Genomic DNA, 19,337 nt, shown 5'->3' with positions numbered 1-19,337 from the left:
CCGGTTCTTTGTACCCAAGGAGAAATCCCATCAAAATTTGGAGGACTGCAGTTCAAAGTCCCCATCTCAGTCAAAGCATTTTGAAAATGCTTTCTTTAGAAATCTTGTTTTAAATAAGAGAATTTCTTTACAGGCAAGGAATAACTGAAAGTAAAAGTAGTTAAGTAATTTTTTGAAGACACTGGAAGGCAGTATTGTAGCTTTTCTCTGGTGAATCTGTCTGAATTAATGAGTTAATTTAGGATTCCATCAAGGCCTTTGATTGAGAAAGTTTAGTTAATTATATTTTCAGTTCAATCACAATAGGCAAAGCTTTATGTATTTTCTTTATTATTTCTTTATGTCCCCATTTCCTATTAACTTTTCACGGCCCTAATAGACATCCTTCCCTTTTGGTTATTTTGTTCATATTTATTTTAAATCACAATCAATGATATTGATCTATATATGTCATTCAGCATATATTTTTTCTTTTTCATTCAGCATTGTGTTTTTGTTTTGTTTTGTTTGTCTATTGAAGAATAACTGACATACAATATTGTATTCGTTTCAGGTGCACAACATAGTGATTCAACATTTATATAAATGACAAAATGGTCACCACAATAAATATGGTTACCACCTGTGTGCTCCTGCTGTATTTTAAATTATATCCATGGTGTTGACTGTACATTGAGTTTCATGATTCAAACAACTACATGGTACTACTTGGCAGAAACCCACATTACCACCTATCCTCCACCACCATTAGTAACCGCTACAAATATTTTTGTATATGTATACTTGATGAATCTATGTGTGTATTTCTCCAGAACATTATGCAAAAGTAAGGTTGCTGTGGTACATACACACACACGCAAATATTTCCGGATTTCTCTCTTCAGTGACTATACCTGCCGGTATCCATTCTCTGTTAAATATATATGTCAAACTAAGAATAAAGGTGTTTAGTAATCATGAAATTGATAAGGGTTTAAGTAAAATAATAAATCATATATTAGGTTAAATATCTTCATTTATAGACTACTTTTTGGCTTAAAGATGTCATCACATGGCAGTATAGTAATGTTGAAATCTAAGTGACACATAATCAATATACATTCAATATATATGTTTGATAGAATACACACACATATTCATATCAAATGCAAGAAAAATCAGAAAAAAACATAAATCTATATGAAATTTGATGGAAAGAACTGTAATGTGTTCTCCATCAAATTTCAACTATATGTGTGTGTGTGCATATTTATTTTGTTTTAAATTTATATATGCATATATTTTTTTAAGGTGACTGCTTCCATTAATTTCATTGGTAAAATATGACCTATTTCTTCTGACAGAGGAACCATTTGAAATAAATATTTAGTTTTTATGCTAAAAATAAAAGTAAAAGTAAAACTAATATTTCTGTGAATTAATTGGAACATTATTAATAATATTTGCCAGAGTAATAAGATGCTATATGCCACCATGATTTGGAAATAGCTCAATATAAACACAAGTGGGAAATAATATGGGGTACTTTGATTAGGAATTGCGAGTATGTTTTATATTCAGTGGGAAACTGGTAGAAAATTAATAGAACTTTGAAAAATGAGGATATTAGATTAACAAAAATATCTTCTTTCCGTCAATCATTCTTTGAATTATTCAGGTAAAAGTAAACAAAATTTATTTCTATGGCAGTTCTATTTTAAACTGGCAAGAGTAGTACAAAAAAACGGAAAATAACTCCTACACTTATTAATTTTTCCTTGGTAGTTTAACTTGCTGGGTTTGCAAATTATTGAGGCTGAGTGCTATATATCAACTTAAGAATGCTCCCTGGGTTCTTTTCTAGTGTAAACCAATAAAGTTATTTTAAAAGAAAATCATTAATCCAGAGTTGCGATGTGATAAAGTTCCAGACAGAAAGATGTTTTTAAAAGATGATTTATGGAATAATTCCATGATAGAAAACTAGGAATGAATATTTAAATAAAAAAGAAATACTTCCTAATCTTAATTTTCTAAGGGCTTTTTAAATGTCAAAAAGTAATCTTTTTTTCAGTATAAACATAACATATGATATAAAATATGGAAGCAATCAAACATACAAACAAGGCCACCCATAAAACCACTACACTAACAGAATTACTGCAGCAGGGTGAATGATTATTCCTCTCAATTTCCCCCTTCTCATGGAGTTATCACAGGACATAAAATTTTGTGTACTTTTTTGCTTCATAGTAATTTATATATTTTTTTCCATGTTGCCATGTAGCCTATTACTTTCAATTTTAATGTATGCAATTCCAAGCTAACATAGGTAGACTAAAATCCACTGAGTTCTCTATTGTTGGAAATTTGGATTTTTTTCTACATATTTACAATTACAGATAATATAGTTTGAAACATCTTCTTTATTTAAATTATGTTATTTTCCCTATCTCCTACTATAAATTATTATTAAATTTGAATTATTGGACAAAATGGTTCTCTCAGTCTGTCTCAGACTGTTATGGCAAAATACCATGTACCGGGTGGCTTTTAAACAATGGAAATTTATTTCTCATCGTTCTGGAGTCTGGGAAGTCCAAGATCAAGGCACTGACAGATTCAAGGTCTGGTGAAGGTTCAAGGCCTGGTTGATAGACAACCATCTTCTGGTGGTAACCTCACATAGCAGAAGGAGTAAGGGAGCTCCCTGCAGTCTCTTTTGTAAGGCACTAATCACAATGATAAGGGCTCTACCTTTTACCTAATCACCTCCTAATACCATCACCTGAGGAATTAGGTTTCAATATATGAATTCTGAGAGGACACATTCATTCAGTCTAAATGGTACAAATGATTTAAGTTTTCAAGGCTGTATTGCCAATGTATTTTCCAAAAACTTATTCATGTTTATAATGTCAATAGAAATATATAAGTAAGGTATGTTTCATTACTGTGAAATTGGATGTTTAATTTAAAAGCTACAATAACTTCACTTGAACATTCCTACTTTGACCTTAACATTTCTTATCAATGATATTAAACTTGTTTTATCAGTTGTTTAGTAATGTCTTTTATTACTCTGCTCTTGTTTTTTGATTATTTTTTATTTTGAAAATAAATTACTCTCACATATTGTAATGAATTGCTAATTACTTTAAAATAATTCAAAACATATCAGTCTTTTATATTTTATTGTTCAGCTGTGATCTTTTTATTCTGAAAATACATTCATGCCAGTGTTAATATTTAAAATATAATTACGATTTTTTTTCATAAGAAGTATTCTTACAATAATATTCACCCTATATAAATGGAGAATATATTATTATCTGTAACTTTCCACCAATAACGTCTTCATTGCCAATGTGACATCTAGATCAGGCTACCAGGAGCATATCTGACTTGGAGTAAAAACTTTTATATTTTCTTTCAGCTGGAAATAAAGGTTTAAAAATTCTGTGGTTTCTGATCATATAAAATTTCATGAATATGATTGAAAAGTTCAGGTGCAAATGCTCTTTTCACCAGTAAATATATATGCAACTATGTCTTATTTTTTTCCCCCTTGCTCACATCAAATTGTTTCTAAGAGGACTGGCTAGCATAATGAGGGGAGGGAAGTGAGTACTGTGAGCTGCAAACAGCTTTGAAGGTGCAGAAAATGCCTGAACAATCTGATCAAAATTTGTTGATCATGCAGACTCATAAAATATTTTTTCTTCAAAATGTTGGGGGTTTTTTAAGCATAGTTGACACGTTATATTAGTTTCAGATGTACAACATGAGGTTTCAACAGTTCTATACATTACACTGTGCTCACCATAATAAATGTAGTTCCCATTTGTCACCATCTAATGTTATTGTAATATTACTGACTATATTCCCTATGTTGAATTTTTTGTCCTGTGACTGGAAGTTGGTACTTCTTAATCCCCTTCACTCATTTCGCTCATTCTCCCAGCTCCTCCCCGCCCACCCCCCTTTGGCAACCACCAGTTTTATCTCAGCATTTGTGAGTCTACTTCTGTTTTTTGTTTGTTAATTTGTTTTGCTTTTCAGGTTCCACACATAAGTGAGGTCATATGGTGGGGCGCCTGGGTGGCTCAGTCATTAAGCGTCTGCCTTCGGCTCAGGTCATGATCCCAGGGTCCTGGGATCGAGCCCCGCATCGGGCTCCCTGCTCAGCGGGAAGCCTGCTTCTCCCTCTCCCACTCCCCCTGCTTGTGTTCCCTCTCTCGCTGTGCCTCTCTCTGTCAAATAAATAAATAAAATCTTTAAAAAAAAAAAAAAGTGAGGTCATATGGTATTTGTCTTTCACTGGCTTATTTCGTTTATTGTGATACTCTAAAGGTCCATCCATGCTGTGGCAAATGGCAAGATCTTCTTTTTCATGGCTGAGTGATATTCCATTGCATATACACACCACATCTTCTTTATCCGTGCATCTATCCATGGACACTTAGGTTGCTTCCTTATCTTGGCTATTATAAATAATGCTGCAGTAAACATATTTTTCTGAATGAATATTTTTGTTTTCTTTGTGTAAATACCCAGTAGTGGAATTATTGGATCATATGGTATTTCTATTTTTAGCTTTTTGAGGAAACTCCATACTGTTTCCCACAGTAGTTGCACCAGTTTGCATTCCGACCAACTCCCACCAACAGCGCAGGAGTCTTCCTTTTTCTCCACATCCTCACCAACACTTGTGTCTTTTTTGATTTTAGCCATTCTGAAAGGTGTGAGTTGATGTCTCACTGTGGTTTTGATTTGCATTTTCCAGATAATAAGTGATGTTGAGCATCTTTTCATGTGTCTGATGGCCATCTATATGTCTTCTTTGGAAAATACCTATTCAAGTCCTCTGCCCATTTTTAAATTGGATTATCTGGGGGATTTTTGGTTACCTCAGTGGTCATCTATCCAACAAGTATTTATTGCATACCTACTATATGCCAGGTACATCAAAGACAAAAGCAAATAGTAACCCTCATGGAGCTTACATCTTACAAAGATAGATATAAAATAAACTAATGGGGCGCCTGGGTGGCTCAGATGGTTAAGCCTCTGCCTTCGGCTCAGGTCATGATCCCGGGGTCCTGGGATCAAGCCCCGCATCAGGCTCCCTGCTCCATGGGAAGCCTGCTTCTCCCCCTCCTTCCTGCTCGAGCTCTCTCACTATCTCTGTCTCTCTCAAATAAATAAATAAAATATTAAAAAAAATAAAAAATAAAATAAAATAAAATAATGATATCAGATAGTAACAGATAGTAGAAATGAAGGTGGTATGTGTGTGGGAAGGAGATTCAGAGAACAATTTTATAGAGTATGTTTACTGAAGGCTTATTAAAGAGATGACATTTGAACAATCTTTTTAAAGTTCTATAATTTAAGATTTTATGTAAATAATTATGGCTTTTCAAAAAATAACCTAAACTCAAGCACAGTTAGTAAGAAGGAGAAAGAAAGGACAGGCAAGTATTGATGAATACAACACAGAAGGAAATTTAAAATTAAAAACACTAAGTGCAAGAGGAGAGGGTATGTAATACACATGTCTGGAAGCTGCACTAAGCATTTATTTGACCACCTGTCAGAGCTGTCTCATTTGGTTCTGCAGATGATGATGTTTATATCCTACATATGGCTAAAGGTTGGGGCACCTGGGTGGCTCAGGCAGTTAAGTGTCTGCCTTTCGCTTGGTCATGATCCTGGGGTCCTGGCTTTCTACGGGGAGCCTGCTTCTCCCTCTCCCTCTTCCTGCCGCTCCCCCTGCTTGTTCTCTCTCTCTCTGTCAAATAAATAAATTAATAAAATCTTAAAAAAAAAGAATGCTAAAAGGTGTCATCCATGATGCAGGAGCTGGTATCTTGGCATAGATAACCTATGCCAGAGCCTTTTCAGAGAATCTGTGGGTGTGCAAAGTATAGGTAATGAATTTTTCTTTGGATTGTTCGTGAAGAGTAGGAGAAGAGAAAGAAGGCATGCAAACTGGGGTCATTTACTTCCCTTCACATACAGAAGACTATACTGGAAGGTATGAAGTCCCTCCACGTACCACTCCAGACTCATAACAACATCTGCATCTATCCATTCTGACATCTTTGAATGTCATAGTTTCAGTAGTACAAAAAGAATGGTTTCCTTGGGGTGTTTCCAAGCACTCATGGCCTGTTTCCTTCCAGATGCTGTTTCACTCCATTATCACCTTCTGCTACATTGTAAGCTACTTCCTTTCTTCCACATGTTTGAAACAAATTTTTAAATTAAAAAAAAAAACAACATTATAAGTATGTTCAAGTCTTGTTCATTTTATTTTTATTTATTTTTTATTTTCACTTTTTTTAAAACTTTTTAAAAATATATTTTATTTATTTATTTGACAGAGAGAGAGAGAGAGCACGAGCCACGGGAACACCAGGCAGAGGGAGAGGGAGAAGCAGACTCCTTGATGAGCAAGAGGCCCAATGCGGGGCTCTACCCCAGCATCCTGGGGACATGACCTGAGCCGAAGGCAGACGCTTAACCGACTGAGCCACCCAGGCGCCCAAGTCTTATTCATTTTAAATAAGCCCTCAAAATCCTGCCTGAATAACTCACTTCATTGTTGCCCTTTTTTATTTGCCTCTTTAAACATTTTCCTGGAAAGAATAGGATAAACTCCCAGTTTTGGTTTCCTCAGCTGCTAATATTTTTCTAATATTTCTAATGTTTCTATGTTGCTTTCCAGACTTTCTACCAATATTAAATTTTAGTAACACAATGTTAGATGCCTGTTTCCTTGTACTATTGACCTTAAGCTTCTTGAGGAATAAATCTTACTCAATTTACTGTGCCCACAAGTGAGCCTAGAATAGGCATAAAATGGGAGTTCCATAAATATTTGATGAATGATAGATTGTTTGAATGAATGAATAAAAAAAATGTTAATTGGCTAGATGTCAGCTATATAACCTTACCACAATTTAATTCAACCCAACAAATGAGAACCTACCATCTATGAGGCACTCTGATATGACCTGGTAGTGCAAAGGCAAATAAATCAAAAGCCTTATAGTGGCTTTTGTCATTAGTTTAGCAGAAGAATTAAAAATGGTGATATAAATCACAAGTGCAATACGAAGGAATGCAATAAAGAGGAATACGAAGAATTACTTGACACTCTAGAGTAAAGATTAGCATATTTAACAGAAATGGACAAAAAGACCACACAGAGTAAGTGATATTTGAAGAAAATAATCTTAGAGATGATTAACATAAAAATCATTCAGGTAGAGAAAAGGGCATGTAAAAAGAATGTTGAAGAAAAACATGTTACTTAGTGAGTAGAGGCAAGTGAAGGGAGGTGGTGGCACAACATGATGAGACATTAGCTTGAGATGATTCTAGAAATAAATTCTTAATGTGAGTTATTTATTATATTAATGGGGTTTTATTAGGAGTGACCTATATATATATATATAGGTATGATTTGATCACACCTATAGATAGATAGATAGATAGATAGATCACATATATATATAGGTGTGATCAATATAAATATATATATATTAAAGAGATTATTCTGAAAGCAAAGTGGGGGAAGGATTGGGAATTAAAGAAGAATTATTAAAATTCACCATTTTTCAGGCATTCTGGTAAAATTTTCCAACTTATTATTCTACTTTTCATCACTCTTCCAACTTATTATTCTGCTTTTCATCCACTTTTTATCACTGTAGCACTTATAATTAAGACAATCTTACAAATGGGGGCGCCTGGGTGGCTCAGTCGTTAAGCGTCTGCCTTCGGCTCAGGTCATGATCCTGGGGTCCTGGGATCGAGCCCCACATTGGGCTCCCTGCTTGGCGGGAAGCCTGCTTCTCCGTCTCCCACTCCCCCTGCTTGTGTTCCCTCTCTCCTCATTTCTCTCTCTGTCAAATAAATAAATAAAATCTTAAAAAAAAAAAAAAAAAGACAATCTTACAAATGAATAATCTAGGGGATAAAGAAAATAATTACCAAATATGCACAGGATCTTGGATTTGAACTCTGATATTGCTGAATATAAACTATGTGTTTTAAATAATCCACTATATTACCTCTCACAAGAAAAATCATAGTCATTTAAAGAATATCTGTCATGAAATTTATTCTATGCTAGATTTTTAAACATATTCTCACATTTAGTCTTCATGACATGATTAAATGAGAACTATTATTCCCATTTTGTGGATGAGCAAACTGACACTTGAGGGTTGGCTAACACATGCAGGTTTCTTTAAATGGTCAGTTATAGGAACAAAAGTTGTCTGACTTCTAATTCCAATACTTATTCTACTCTAAGACATCATAGTAAATCACAAGATCTGCCATAACTAAATTGGAAGAAGAGGTCTAGAAAAAGTAGAGGTCCAGAATTATAGTACTGTGCATTTATGTGGCAAAATTAGACTGCTATTTGAGTAAATATTAGAAAACAGGTGGGAAATAAGAGCAAGAATGGAGCCAGTGATATGTCAGAGTTGTCTATGAAAAATGAATTCAAATCAAAGTAACTATATATCATCATATTTGATTTGTGTTGTTGAAATTGTTGATTTAAAACTGATGTAAAACATCATACCAATTTGATGCAACTTTCTTTTTCAAAGAGAAAAAAACCCTTCTGGCAGTCAGAGAGCATTTCTCACTGAGTTACTATTTTGCAGCAAGATAGATACAAATGTATACTCATGATCAATCCATTTGACTATTGAAACATAAATCATTTTGGGGCGCCTGGGTGGCTCAGTCGGTTAAACGGCTGCCTTCAGCTCGGGTCATGATCCCGGGGTCCTGGGATTGAACCCCGCATCGGGCTCCCTGCTCGGCGGGGAGCCTGCTTCTCCCTCTCCCACTCACCCTGCTTGTGTTCCCTCTCTCGCTGTGTCTCTCTCTGTCAAATACATAAAATCCTTAAAAAAAAAAAGAAACATAAATCATTCTGTACAACTGATTATATTTTCTGAAAATAAAAGACCCGTAAAATGGATTAAAACCATTTTTAAAACTCATCTGACTTCTGGCTGAGTGGCATTTCTCATAACATCAATCAAAATTTAAATGTTTATGTGCTTGTTTAGCAAGAATAAGAGTTGGCATATTATGGATATAATTCTTACTTGCACTATTACCTAACTGATAACTAAAATTTTCCTTTATGGATTGTATTAGAGACAATATGGTTGTTTAAACTTATTAAATGCATACAATTTTATATATTTTATGTTTTAAAACTTGATTAAATAAATTTTAATTAAATTAAAATTGTATATATTTTAAAACTTGATTAGTTACAATTGGTGGAGGTTAACTTAGTGATTATAATGTATCATTTGTAAATATCAAATCTGAAATACAAAAATTAACAAATTCTAATGAGTAAAATCGAATTTTCACATGAATAATCAATACAGTGAATTTGTAAAATTATTTGGTTGAAACATTTATAATAAATCTATCTATCTATCATTCTATATAAAATGCTTCAGGAACAAAGTAAATCAGAAGGCAGTAGGTGGGCATGGGACCATCGAGTGATAACTTAGGATTAAATTGAATGTCAGAGGTTGCTCTACGCTATTGTGTCTTCTTTTATGAATTTAGACACAAAATTCCTCAACAAAACACTAGCAAACAGAATCCAGAAACATATAAAAATATTTATACACCATGACCAATTGGGATTTATCTCAGGAATGTAAAGTTAGATTAACATCTGAAAATCAATGAATGTAATACATCATAATAGTAGAATAAAGGACAAAAACCACATGATTATCTCAACAGACACAGGATATAACCATTTAACAAAATCCAACCCCCTGTGATGATAAAACGACTCAATGTAACTTGGAAAATGAAAGTTTCTCAATCTGATAAAGAGCCTCTGAAAAACCCACAGGTAGCAAAACCCCTTAATGATGAAAGACTGAATGCTCCCTCACTAAGGTCATGATGAAGACAAGGATGTCCAATACCATAATCTTTTCAAAATTATACTAGGGGTAATAACCTGGGAAGTTAGGCGAGAAATAATAAAAAGCATTTTCTAAGTTTATAGAAATATTCTAATAACTAGGCTGTTTCATCATAAAACTATTTACCTTGACATTTATACTTTCCCACTGGCCCCAAGTTATATTTTGGTTTTATATTATATCATTTTCCCATATAAAATACATCTCAGTTGGGGCGCCTGGGTGGCTCAGTCGTTAAGCGTCTGCCTTCGGCTCAGGTCATGATCCCAGGGTCCTGGGATCAAGCCCCGCGTCGGGCTCTCCGCTTGGAGGAAAGCCTGCTTCTCCCTCTCCCGCTGCCCCTGCTTGTGTTCCCTCTCTCGCTGTGTCTCTCTCTGTCAAATAAATAAATAAAATCTTAAAAAAAAAATACATCTCAGCAATAAATAACTACTTTTATAGAAACTCCATGCCTTTTTGGGGGATTTTTCCCACTCTCTTTCCTTTGACTCTGCAGTTTTCAAGATTGTACATTACTTTACAAGTTAAACATGAATGTTCCATTTTTTATACCCTTTCTATTGTCCTGTATCCCAACCCTCATCAAGATTATGTAACTATATCCTCTGTGATATATTTATCAGATGTGATATTTATTGCATGTGCTTCATTTATATTATAAAATAATGTTATTAAAATTTTGTTGTTTTTTTCTCCCACATGTCATTGTAACCTCTTTGACAGAAAAGACTACAGATCAATCACATTTGTGTTCTTGGTAACTAGCACAGTACTTGTTACAAAAAAGTAGGAGGAGGAACATAATGGTGAAATATCCAAACTCAGATGGAATAAACCCTCATCAAGAATTACAGAAAAAGTACAGCTGAAAATGAATCAGACTGTGACTTAATATATTCTAAGGAATTTTCTAAATCCAAGAATCAAAGTGATAATTGTTAGCATACATTATTTTCCAAATAATTATCACATTGTAATTATATTCATGTGGATTGCAGAATTGTAATGATTAATATTAAAAACACAAATAGGGGCGCCTGGGTGGCTCAGTTGGTTAAGCGACTGCCTTGGGCTCAGGTCATGATCCTGGAGTCCCAGGATCGAGTCCCGCATCGGGCTCCCTGCTCAGCAGGGAGTCTGCTTCTCCCTCTGACCCTCCTCCCTCTCATGCTCTCTGTCTCTCATTCTCTCTCTCTCAAATAAATAAATAAAATCTTTAAAAAAAAAAAAAAAACAAATAGTGCTATGAGCATGATTCTATAGTAAAAACACACCCAGGATTTATTTTAATAAAATTGCATATGGAAGAATAATATGTATATAGAAAAAACACATGAAATGTGCATCTTAATGAATATGAATGAGTGAGCGTTACAAAATAATCATTACCCAAGCTAAGAAAGAGAAAACTGATACAGCTAAGGTGTTTTTCTCTGCTTGCTTTCAAGGTTTTCTCTTTGCCTTTGGCTTTCTGCAGTTTTAATATGATATGTCTACATGTTGATTTGTTTGTATTTATCCATCTTGGTATTTTATGGTTTTTGTGGATCTGTGGTTTTGTGTTTCTCATTAATTTCAGAAAATTCTCAGCCCTTATAACTTCAAATATTTCTTCTTTTATTCTCTCTTCTTCTTCTGGTATTTCCATTATGTTATAACTTTTATAATTCTCCAGAGTTCTCATTTATTTTGTTTCACTTTTTCCCAGTTTTTTCTTTGGTTTTCAGTTTGGGAAGTTTTTATTGACTTATCTTCAACCTCACTGATCTTTCCTTGGTGATGGCCAGTCCACTAATTAGTCCAATAAAGGCATTCTTTATTTCCAACACAGTGTTTTCGATTCCTAGGCTTTCTTTTGATTCTTTGGAGACTTTTTATTTCTCTGCTTACATTGCCCATTTATTCTTGCACGTGGTCATATTTTTCTATTACAACCCTTAGCACATTATTAATCATATTATTTTAAGTTCCCTGTCTAATCATTCCAAAGTCTGTGCCATATCTGAATCTGGTTCTGATGCGTGCTTTATCTCCTCAGACTGTGTTTTATGCCTTTTAGCTTCCTTGCAGTTTTTTGTAGAAAGCTGAACATAATGTACTGGGTAAAAGGAACTAGGCCTTTAATGTGAGGTTTTATGTCTATTTGGCTGGGAGTTAGACTGTTTACGGTCTGCATTGCTATAGGGGTCAGTGGCTAAAATTTCCTCTGTTGTCTTTGTATCTTGTTTCCCCTGTAAACTTTGAGTTTCCCTGCAGACTTCTTAAAAAGATCCGAGCCTTGCAGTTCTTTCAACTCTAATCTCCTGTTATTTTATAGGAGCCTGATTGATGTAGACATATGGTGTGGGGTTTTTCTATTGGGGTAGAGGAAAATCATTTGCTAAACGACTAGCAGTAAATGTCAGAAGTTGCCTTGATTTCTCCAGTAAAAAAAGCTGTATCTGGAGCCGCAGGTGCACTTGTAGTTATGTATTAATAAATTACTGTAAACTGTGGTCATTCTTTAAGAACCATTTCTCTTTTGAAGTGGCAGAACGGTCGTGGGGAGACACGGCCCTGAGATTAGAAGGACCAGTATTGTTTGCTGGTCAGAATATACTGCCCCTTCAACCACAGCACTTGGGGCAGGACGCCATGAACAGATACACCTTTCCAAGACAGGGACACTTAATTTTCGTTCCGTGCTATGCCAATGATTAGTGTATTTTCCTCAGAGTAAATATATTTGAATGTTCAAAACTACTCTGTTTACTTCCGATTGTTTTTCTATTTTTTTTCTATTCATAAATCTAACTGCTTTATAATATACTTGCTATTTACCCATCCTTCTAATAAGAAGCCAACTTGCCTTAAAATATAATTCAAGGTTTGAGATCTTAAGGCATGACATTTGGTGTGACACTTGAATTCAGGGATAGGTTTGGAAGTCAGTCTTTATGTGAATTAGAAGTATATATTTATTGCACTAAGCAGTAAATGTAAATTTAAAAAAATTGGGTTTTCTTACATCTTACCTGTATTACTTTAACACATATCTCTTCTTCTCTACTTTTCTATTCTTCCTAGAATTAAGCTGTTGGTTATGTATAAAAAGAACTTCAGAGAACACACTCACATTACTTTCTATCTACCCTGCTCATGAATTTATTCTTCTCTCATCTTTTTTCTCCCCAATCTGCTGTCACCAACCTTAGTTTCTCTAGTACCTTTCTTCTCTTTCACTGCTCATGATAAGAGTGTCATGCCAGTTCATTGTGTCCTGTCATCCTATAACCGTTCCCTTGTGCAATCTGCGTTTCTAGTCTAGCCATTGTTTCCCTTGGAATGAACAAGGTTGCTATCCAGATTGTGAGCACCAGGGGGCACCAGTTTGCTCCAGTGTGGTAAGCGTACATTGTGCTAGCTCAAGTCCTTGCTAGACCAATTGTTAGAGAAATTCAACCTCGCCCTGGATTATGTGCTTAAAAGATAGAATTTACAATGGAGCAATGGTGTTTTCTAGACTATGTTGTTCCAATATTTTTATTTCAGGTGATTTTTTACTGAAATATTTGTTTTGAGTTTGGCTAGTGTGCACAAACAAAAGCATCCCCCCTCCCTTCATAACTAATGCTTAGTTAAGTGGATTTGAAAACAAATATTTTCCTGGAAACTCTAAAAGACTGTCAACTATAAATATTGTGTCTACTTAGTAAAACCTCAAGGCTATTTCCTAACTCAGCACTTTAAACTTCACTTGAGCAATTTCCCTCAGTTCCATAAAATGAAAAACTGAACTATCCAAGATTTTGTCCATAGTAGAAAATCCTTGAGTTGTGAGCAGGCAATTTCTTTACAGCTCCAGAAATTTAATGACACTTTTAATCAATAAAGATACATGAGAAGGGAAGTTCTAAAAATAGCGAGCCAGTAACTCTAAACCAAGATTCTTAAATCACTCCTCAAGGATAGGATTGCTTCAAAACTTGGTACCTTTGTCGAGGGCTTTTTAATAAGAGGGCAAGAGCTTGAATCAACCTTAGAGGTTCATCATTCTGTTGAAAAATAGGGAGATCATCAGTCTCACTGACATACTTTGATCTTGAACTTAAATAATGATTTTTTTAATTAGAAGATTTGAATTTCTAGTCATAAAAACAGGCTTCAGCATATATAGGAGCAAAACATGGACAGCAAGATTCATGTGAACTGGTTACCTTCACTACCTGCATAATTGCATAGGAAGGAGGTCTAATCCTTACTGACTATTTTTTTTTTTTACCCAAAGGCTGTGTCTTCTGTTTTTCTGCATTAATATTTAAAAGTGTATTATTGTAAACAACAAGACAACAACATTCTATGTCTTTTCCTCTCCTTTGTTTCTATGTTACACTTTTCACAGAATAAAACTAACTACAGAAGACCTCTGATTTCAAACAAACAAACAAACAAAGGCTATATCGCCTTAATTAAAACAAGGCATAGCATTTCTCTACTACAAACACACTGGATGATTTCCAGTGTCTCTTTCATTGCATTTGCCAGATTTTGTATACTGGCTTGTTCAGTACTATAAGACAGAAACTCCATTAATTTCCCCCTGAATAAATTCACTGAACTATTACATGGGTTTGAATAACACTCCCCCTACCGCAAGTAGTACAGTAAAATAATACAACTTTTGTAATTGGGTTAAAGACATAAATTCCTCACTAACCAGGTATGTGATCTGTGGTGTCCCCCTTAAACTCTGTGACTTGTTTACTGATCTGTAAAATAGAGAAAATAATACCAAACTCACCAGGTTACCATGAGAGGATTAAATAGAATAACACATGTCAAGTTCTGCTATGGAACATGGTGATCCAAAAGATTAATTCCTATCCAACTCAGTGAGAGACAGTCAAGCCTGTGCACGCACACACGCATGCACACATACTCACACACACACACACACTTTTTCTCTATTTCTCTCTCACACACACATAATCACAGAACAAGTAAATTCAGAACCTCTCCCTTAAACTTTCTTATTCAATTTAGTGCAGTATGTTTAAGAAACAAAAGGATACTCTGTCAAAATAAATAAATAAAACTAGTTATAGTGCTCAATGTCAGTGGAGGGGATGTTGGAATACAATGAAAGTGTCTTACAGGCTACTAAATAATTATTCCCTGTGGATACCTGATATTGTAAACAGAAAATTCTTGGAATAGCTTCCGGGCTCATATATTTCCTCCTTCTGTGAATAAACAACATAGGCTGGGGTGGTTTCCCAAAGCCATAGCTGTAATATTTGACTTGAGGCCAAATATATTATCTCTCATAGAAATCGAAGTATGGAACTAATTTTTTTTTTTTTTTAAGTAGGCTTCATGCTGGGCATGGAGCCCAGTGGGGGACTCAAACTCACAACCCTGAGATCAAGACCTGAGCTGATACCGAGTCAGGCATTTAACCACTGAGACACCCAGGTGCCCTGAAATATGGAACTAATTTTAAGATGGGGAGTCCTTGATATGTATACCTACATTTATATATCAGTATTCTAATGCAGATTTTTTTCAAACTGCAGGGGGAAAAACCACTAAATCAGTTTACTGGTTAAAACCAAAATTATAAACATGAATAAAATAGAATAGAAAATAAAACTCATACATTTAAATGTTTTTCCTGAGGATTTGACCTTTTATAAATCTTTAGATAGATAAATGATACATTACACACACACACACACACATATACACACATACATATATATAATCGGGTGTGTGTATGTATGCTGGGCTGGAATATAAAATATATTCTTCTGTCTCTGAGTCAAAAATTTTAAAAGTACTTCTCTTGCAAAGGAGAATCTTAAGAAACATTTCCTGAGGCCTCTGGAAAAGTTCCTTATTGCACCCATTCTAAGGCTTAGTTGTTAAACTTCATGGTGAAGTAGAAATTGTAGTTGTCGTCCCTCTACTTTGATCATTCTCATTTGGTCTATAAATCTCCACTCATGCATCCCATGTGCTTTGGAAGAAACTAACCCAAATCTGTGCAATCTCATTCTAGAGTTATAGTAATTGCTCTAGGGGATGGGGATCTGACCCAATTCATAGCCTAGAGGTATCTGGATGAGATTTTTTTTTTTCTTACTTCTCTAGGAGAGCATCCATACATGACCTTTTCCTCTCTCTTTTGGAGATGGACAAGGAAATATATAGCCACTGGGTTTTGTCAGTCATCTCTTGAGACTATAAAAAGATGCCAGCCTTAAGCTGATATTAATACGGATGGACAACAACAGTTTCTCTGGCAAATGACTGTTTTTCTGTACATGCTTCAATCCTTCTAGTCACTTCTCCAGGAAAATGTAATAAATTCTATTAGCTCTAATTTCTTAGAAAAGACAGTACTTTGTGATTACAGGCATTATAAGATATTTTAGCCCTGGAACTTTTCAGTTAAAAGGCATCTATTTCCTAGACCCCTTGTCCTCATAGGAGAGGCATTCAAATTCCTCATCACAGGCCTTTAAAACCTATCACCAATTCCTGTGATCATCGAGAAATGTTAGCTTCCGCTACACTTCTGACTTGGATTCCATTTTTATTTCTGCCACCTAGATTTACCTAACTTGGTTTTTGCCTTAAGTATGCATTAATTACTCAAAAGTGACTCACTACACTCAAAAATCTTCGTGTTCATAGACTACCTTTCCCATACAAGCAAAGGAGTTAGGGTGCTAGGGCAATAGGAGAAGGATTGGCACTGGACAAGGCGTCCTGAGATCTCAGGCACAGGTTTCTTTATCTTTACTGCTGCTGGGTCCCACAGCTTTGCAGGTTTTGAACCATCACCAGTATGTGTGGATGCCCTTCAGTATAGGAAGTCCAAAGGCTGCACACATGACGGGGATCTCTTTTGTAAGCTGGTTATATAAGCACATTGCAGTTATATGACCAGCCTAATCTGTCAAAACCCTACAGGCTTCACCAAAACCAGGCTCAAATCAAAAATCCAGTCACTGCTACTAATTAATGCTAACCGAGTGGTGTGGCCTGCTCCCAAAACAATCCACAGACCCATGATTACAAACATTATTTATTTTTATTTAATATATTCCATAGTTCTGGTCCAAAGGTCTTATAATGCTCCAAGAACCCTTGGACATGAGTGTGTGGTCAATCCAGAGTGGCTAAGAATAACCCATGCTAGGTAGTCTTGGATATGAATGTATATCTAAAACTTATTTTTACATTATTTTTTTCTAAGATTTTCATCTGAAATTAGAAAAATGACTTGGGGAAAATAACCCTTTAATATCATTCACATATCACATATTCATATATCACAAATTGCCTGGATGTCTTTCAGTTTCTTTTTTTATAATTGAAGAAATGAAAGCTGAGAAAAGTTTAGTTACTTGTTCAAGATCTCACTGTGGTAATGAGACCTGATTATTGAATTATTTAACATTGTGATTGAACACTGCTGTGTCAGAGAACATGTCTGGACTTGTATATAACAAGGTGAAGTCTTCTCACGTAAAATCCTGTGCTCATTCAGTCTGTGAGTTTGTAATGTGGATAGTTTGGATGAGAAAACTGTGTTATTTTTTGTACTTCTTGGATCCAAGAGAAATATGATGTCATAATCACCTAATCTATGCTACTGGTACTATGGAGGTCTTTGATTCAATGGTATTCTTAACAAAAGACTACATGATACCTAAAATCATGCCTTGTGTATATTAGCAATTCAAAAATATGTATTGAACTTAATTTTCATTGGATAAAACAATAAATTGGAATAGAATAAGAAGAGTCTATCTCAAACATGTTTCTTTGAAAGAACACTTTAAGAAAAGCTGCAAAAGACAACCTAGAGGATTTATATTTTATATTTTTCCTAGATAGTCAAGATTTGGTTCTTTGATAGAAAAAAATGCCTTGTCTTGAGTTGCCACGTATGCAAATGTATAATATTTACTACTACTTGTGAAGCTTGCCCAAAAGGGCTAATTTCCTCAATGCTAGCAGAAATACTTATGTGTAGTTAAATCAATGGAAGCTATAGTAAAATCATAAATACAACAAATAAAATAAAATTTTAAAGTACAGTAGCCAATAGTCACTCAAGTATTCTAATCAAAGACCATGTGTGGGCGCCTCAGTGGCTCAGATGGTTAAGCATCTGCCTTCAGCTCAGGTCATGATCCCAGGGTCCTGGGATCGAGTCCCACATCAGGCTCCCTCCTAGGTGGGGAACCTGTTTCTCCCTCTGCCTCTTCCTCTCTCTCTCTCTGACTCTCATGAATAAATAAATAAAACATTAAAAAAAAAAGACCATGCTCTACAAAAATGTAATACACCTGAAGGGAACCATGATAAACACAGTGTATAGAGAATGATGTGAATGTGATGGTCATTTATATTCAATTTTGAAGAATTCAGGAGATTTTAAAAAGCAGCAATTTAAAACATATATAAACAATAGGTGTATGACTGACTCTACCACTAAATATTGCTAAAGTACACTGTTTTATATTTTCTATTTTATCACTTGGAAATGCTAACTATATCATCATTGGTATTTAGCATTTTTACAATAACAGGATAAGCTTTTAAATCTGATGTGTCCATCCATAAAACCATCTTTCTCACTATTCTATACTATTTAAATGTTTAACAATGTTCTATGAAAGAATAACCTGGAATGCAAAGTAGGGCATCCACTTTGAAAATGAAGTATAAGCTTCTATTTTGTCATTTATTTTACTTTCAGTCTTTAATTAACAAAGACTGAGAGCATGATAGTTAAAGCAAAATACTGAAGTAGGTAAAATGTATCTTATACAGTTCATCTATTCTAATTGCCTTCAACACCTTCATCCTAGCCTCAGGATTTACTACCTTTTAATACTTCATAAAGCTTTCCTAATATCAATTCCATACCCTTTATTGTATTCTTTGTGCATTTTTCTATAGTTTAAATTCTCAGAATCTGGATGGATAACAGCTCATTAACCTGACAAATTATTCCTTAGTAAGTTGTTAAATGGGTGCTGTTTTTTTCTTATTGCATTAATCCTTTACACAAGAAACATATCTATTTTAAAATAAGACTTTTGGAGAAAATGCCTTACTCTCAAGCGTAGCTAAAGTTTCAGAGACTGTGGGTGCCTGGGTGGCTCAGTTGGTTAAGTGTCCAACTCTTGATTTCAGCTTAGGTCATGATCTCAGGGTTGTGGGGTCAAGCCCCACATTGGGCTCTGTACTCAGTGCAGAGTCTGCTTGAGATTGTCTCTTTCTCCCTCTCCCTATACCCCACCCCCTGCTCTCTCTCTCTCTCAAAAAAAAAAAAAAAAAAAAAAAAAAAAAAAA

This window comes from Mirounga leonina, unplaced genomic scaffold (genome assembly GCF_011800145.1).
Source record: "Mirounga leonina isolate KUSES-001 unplaced genomic scaffold, KU_Mleo_1.0 Mir_127, whole genome shotgun sequence".
In the NCBI taxonomy this organism is placed as follows: domain Eukaryota; kingdom Metazoa; phylum Chordata; class Mammalia; order Carnivora; family Phocidae; genus Mirounga; species Mirounga leonina.
The sequence above is the reverse complement of the archived record's forward strand: the minus strand, read 5'-3'. Positions refer to the sequence as shown.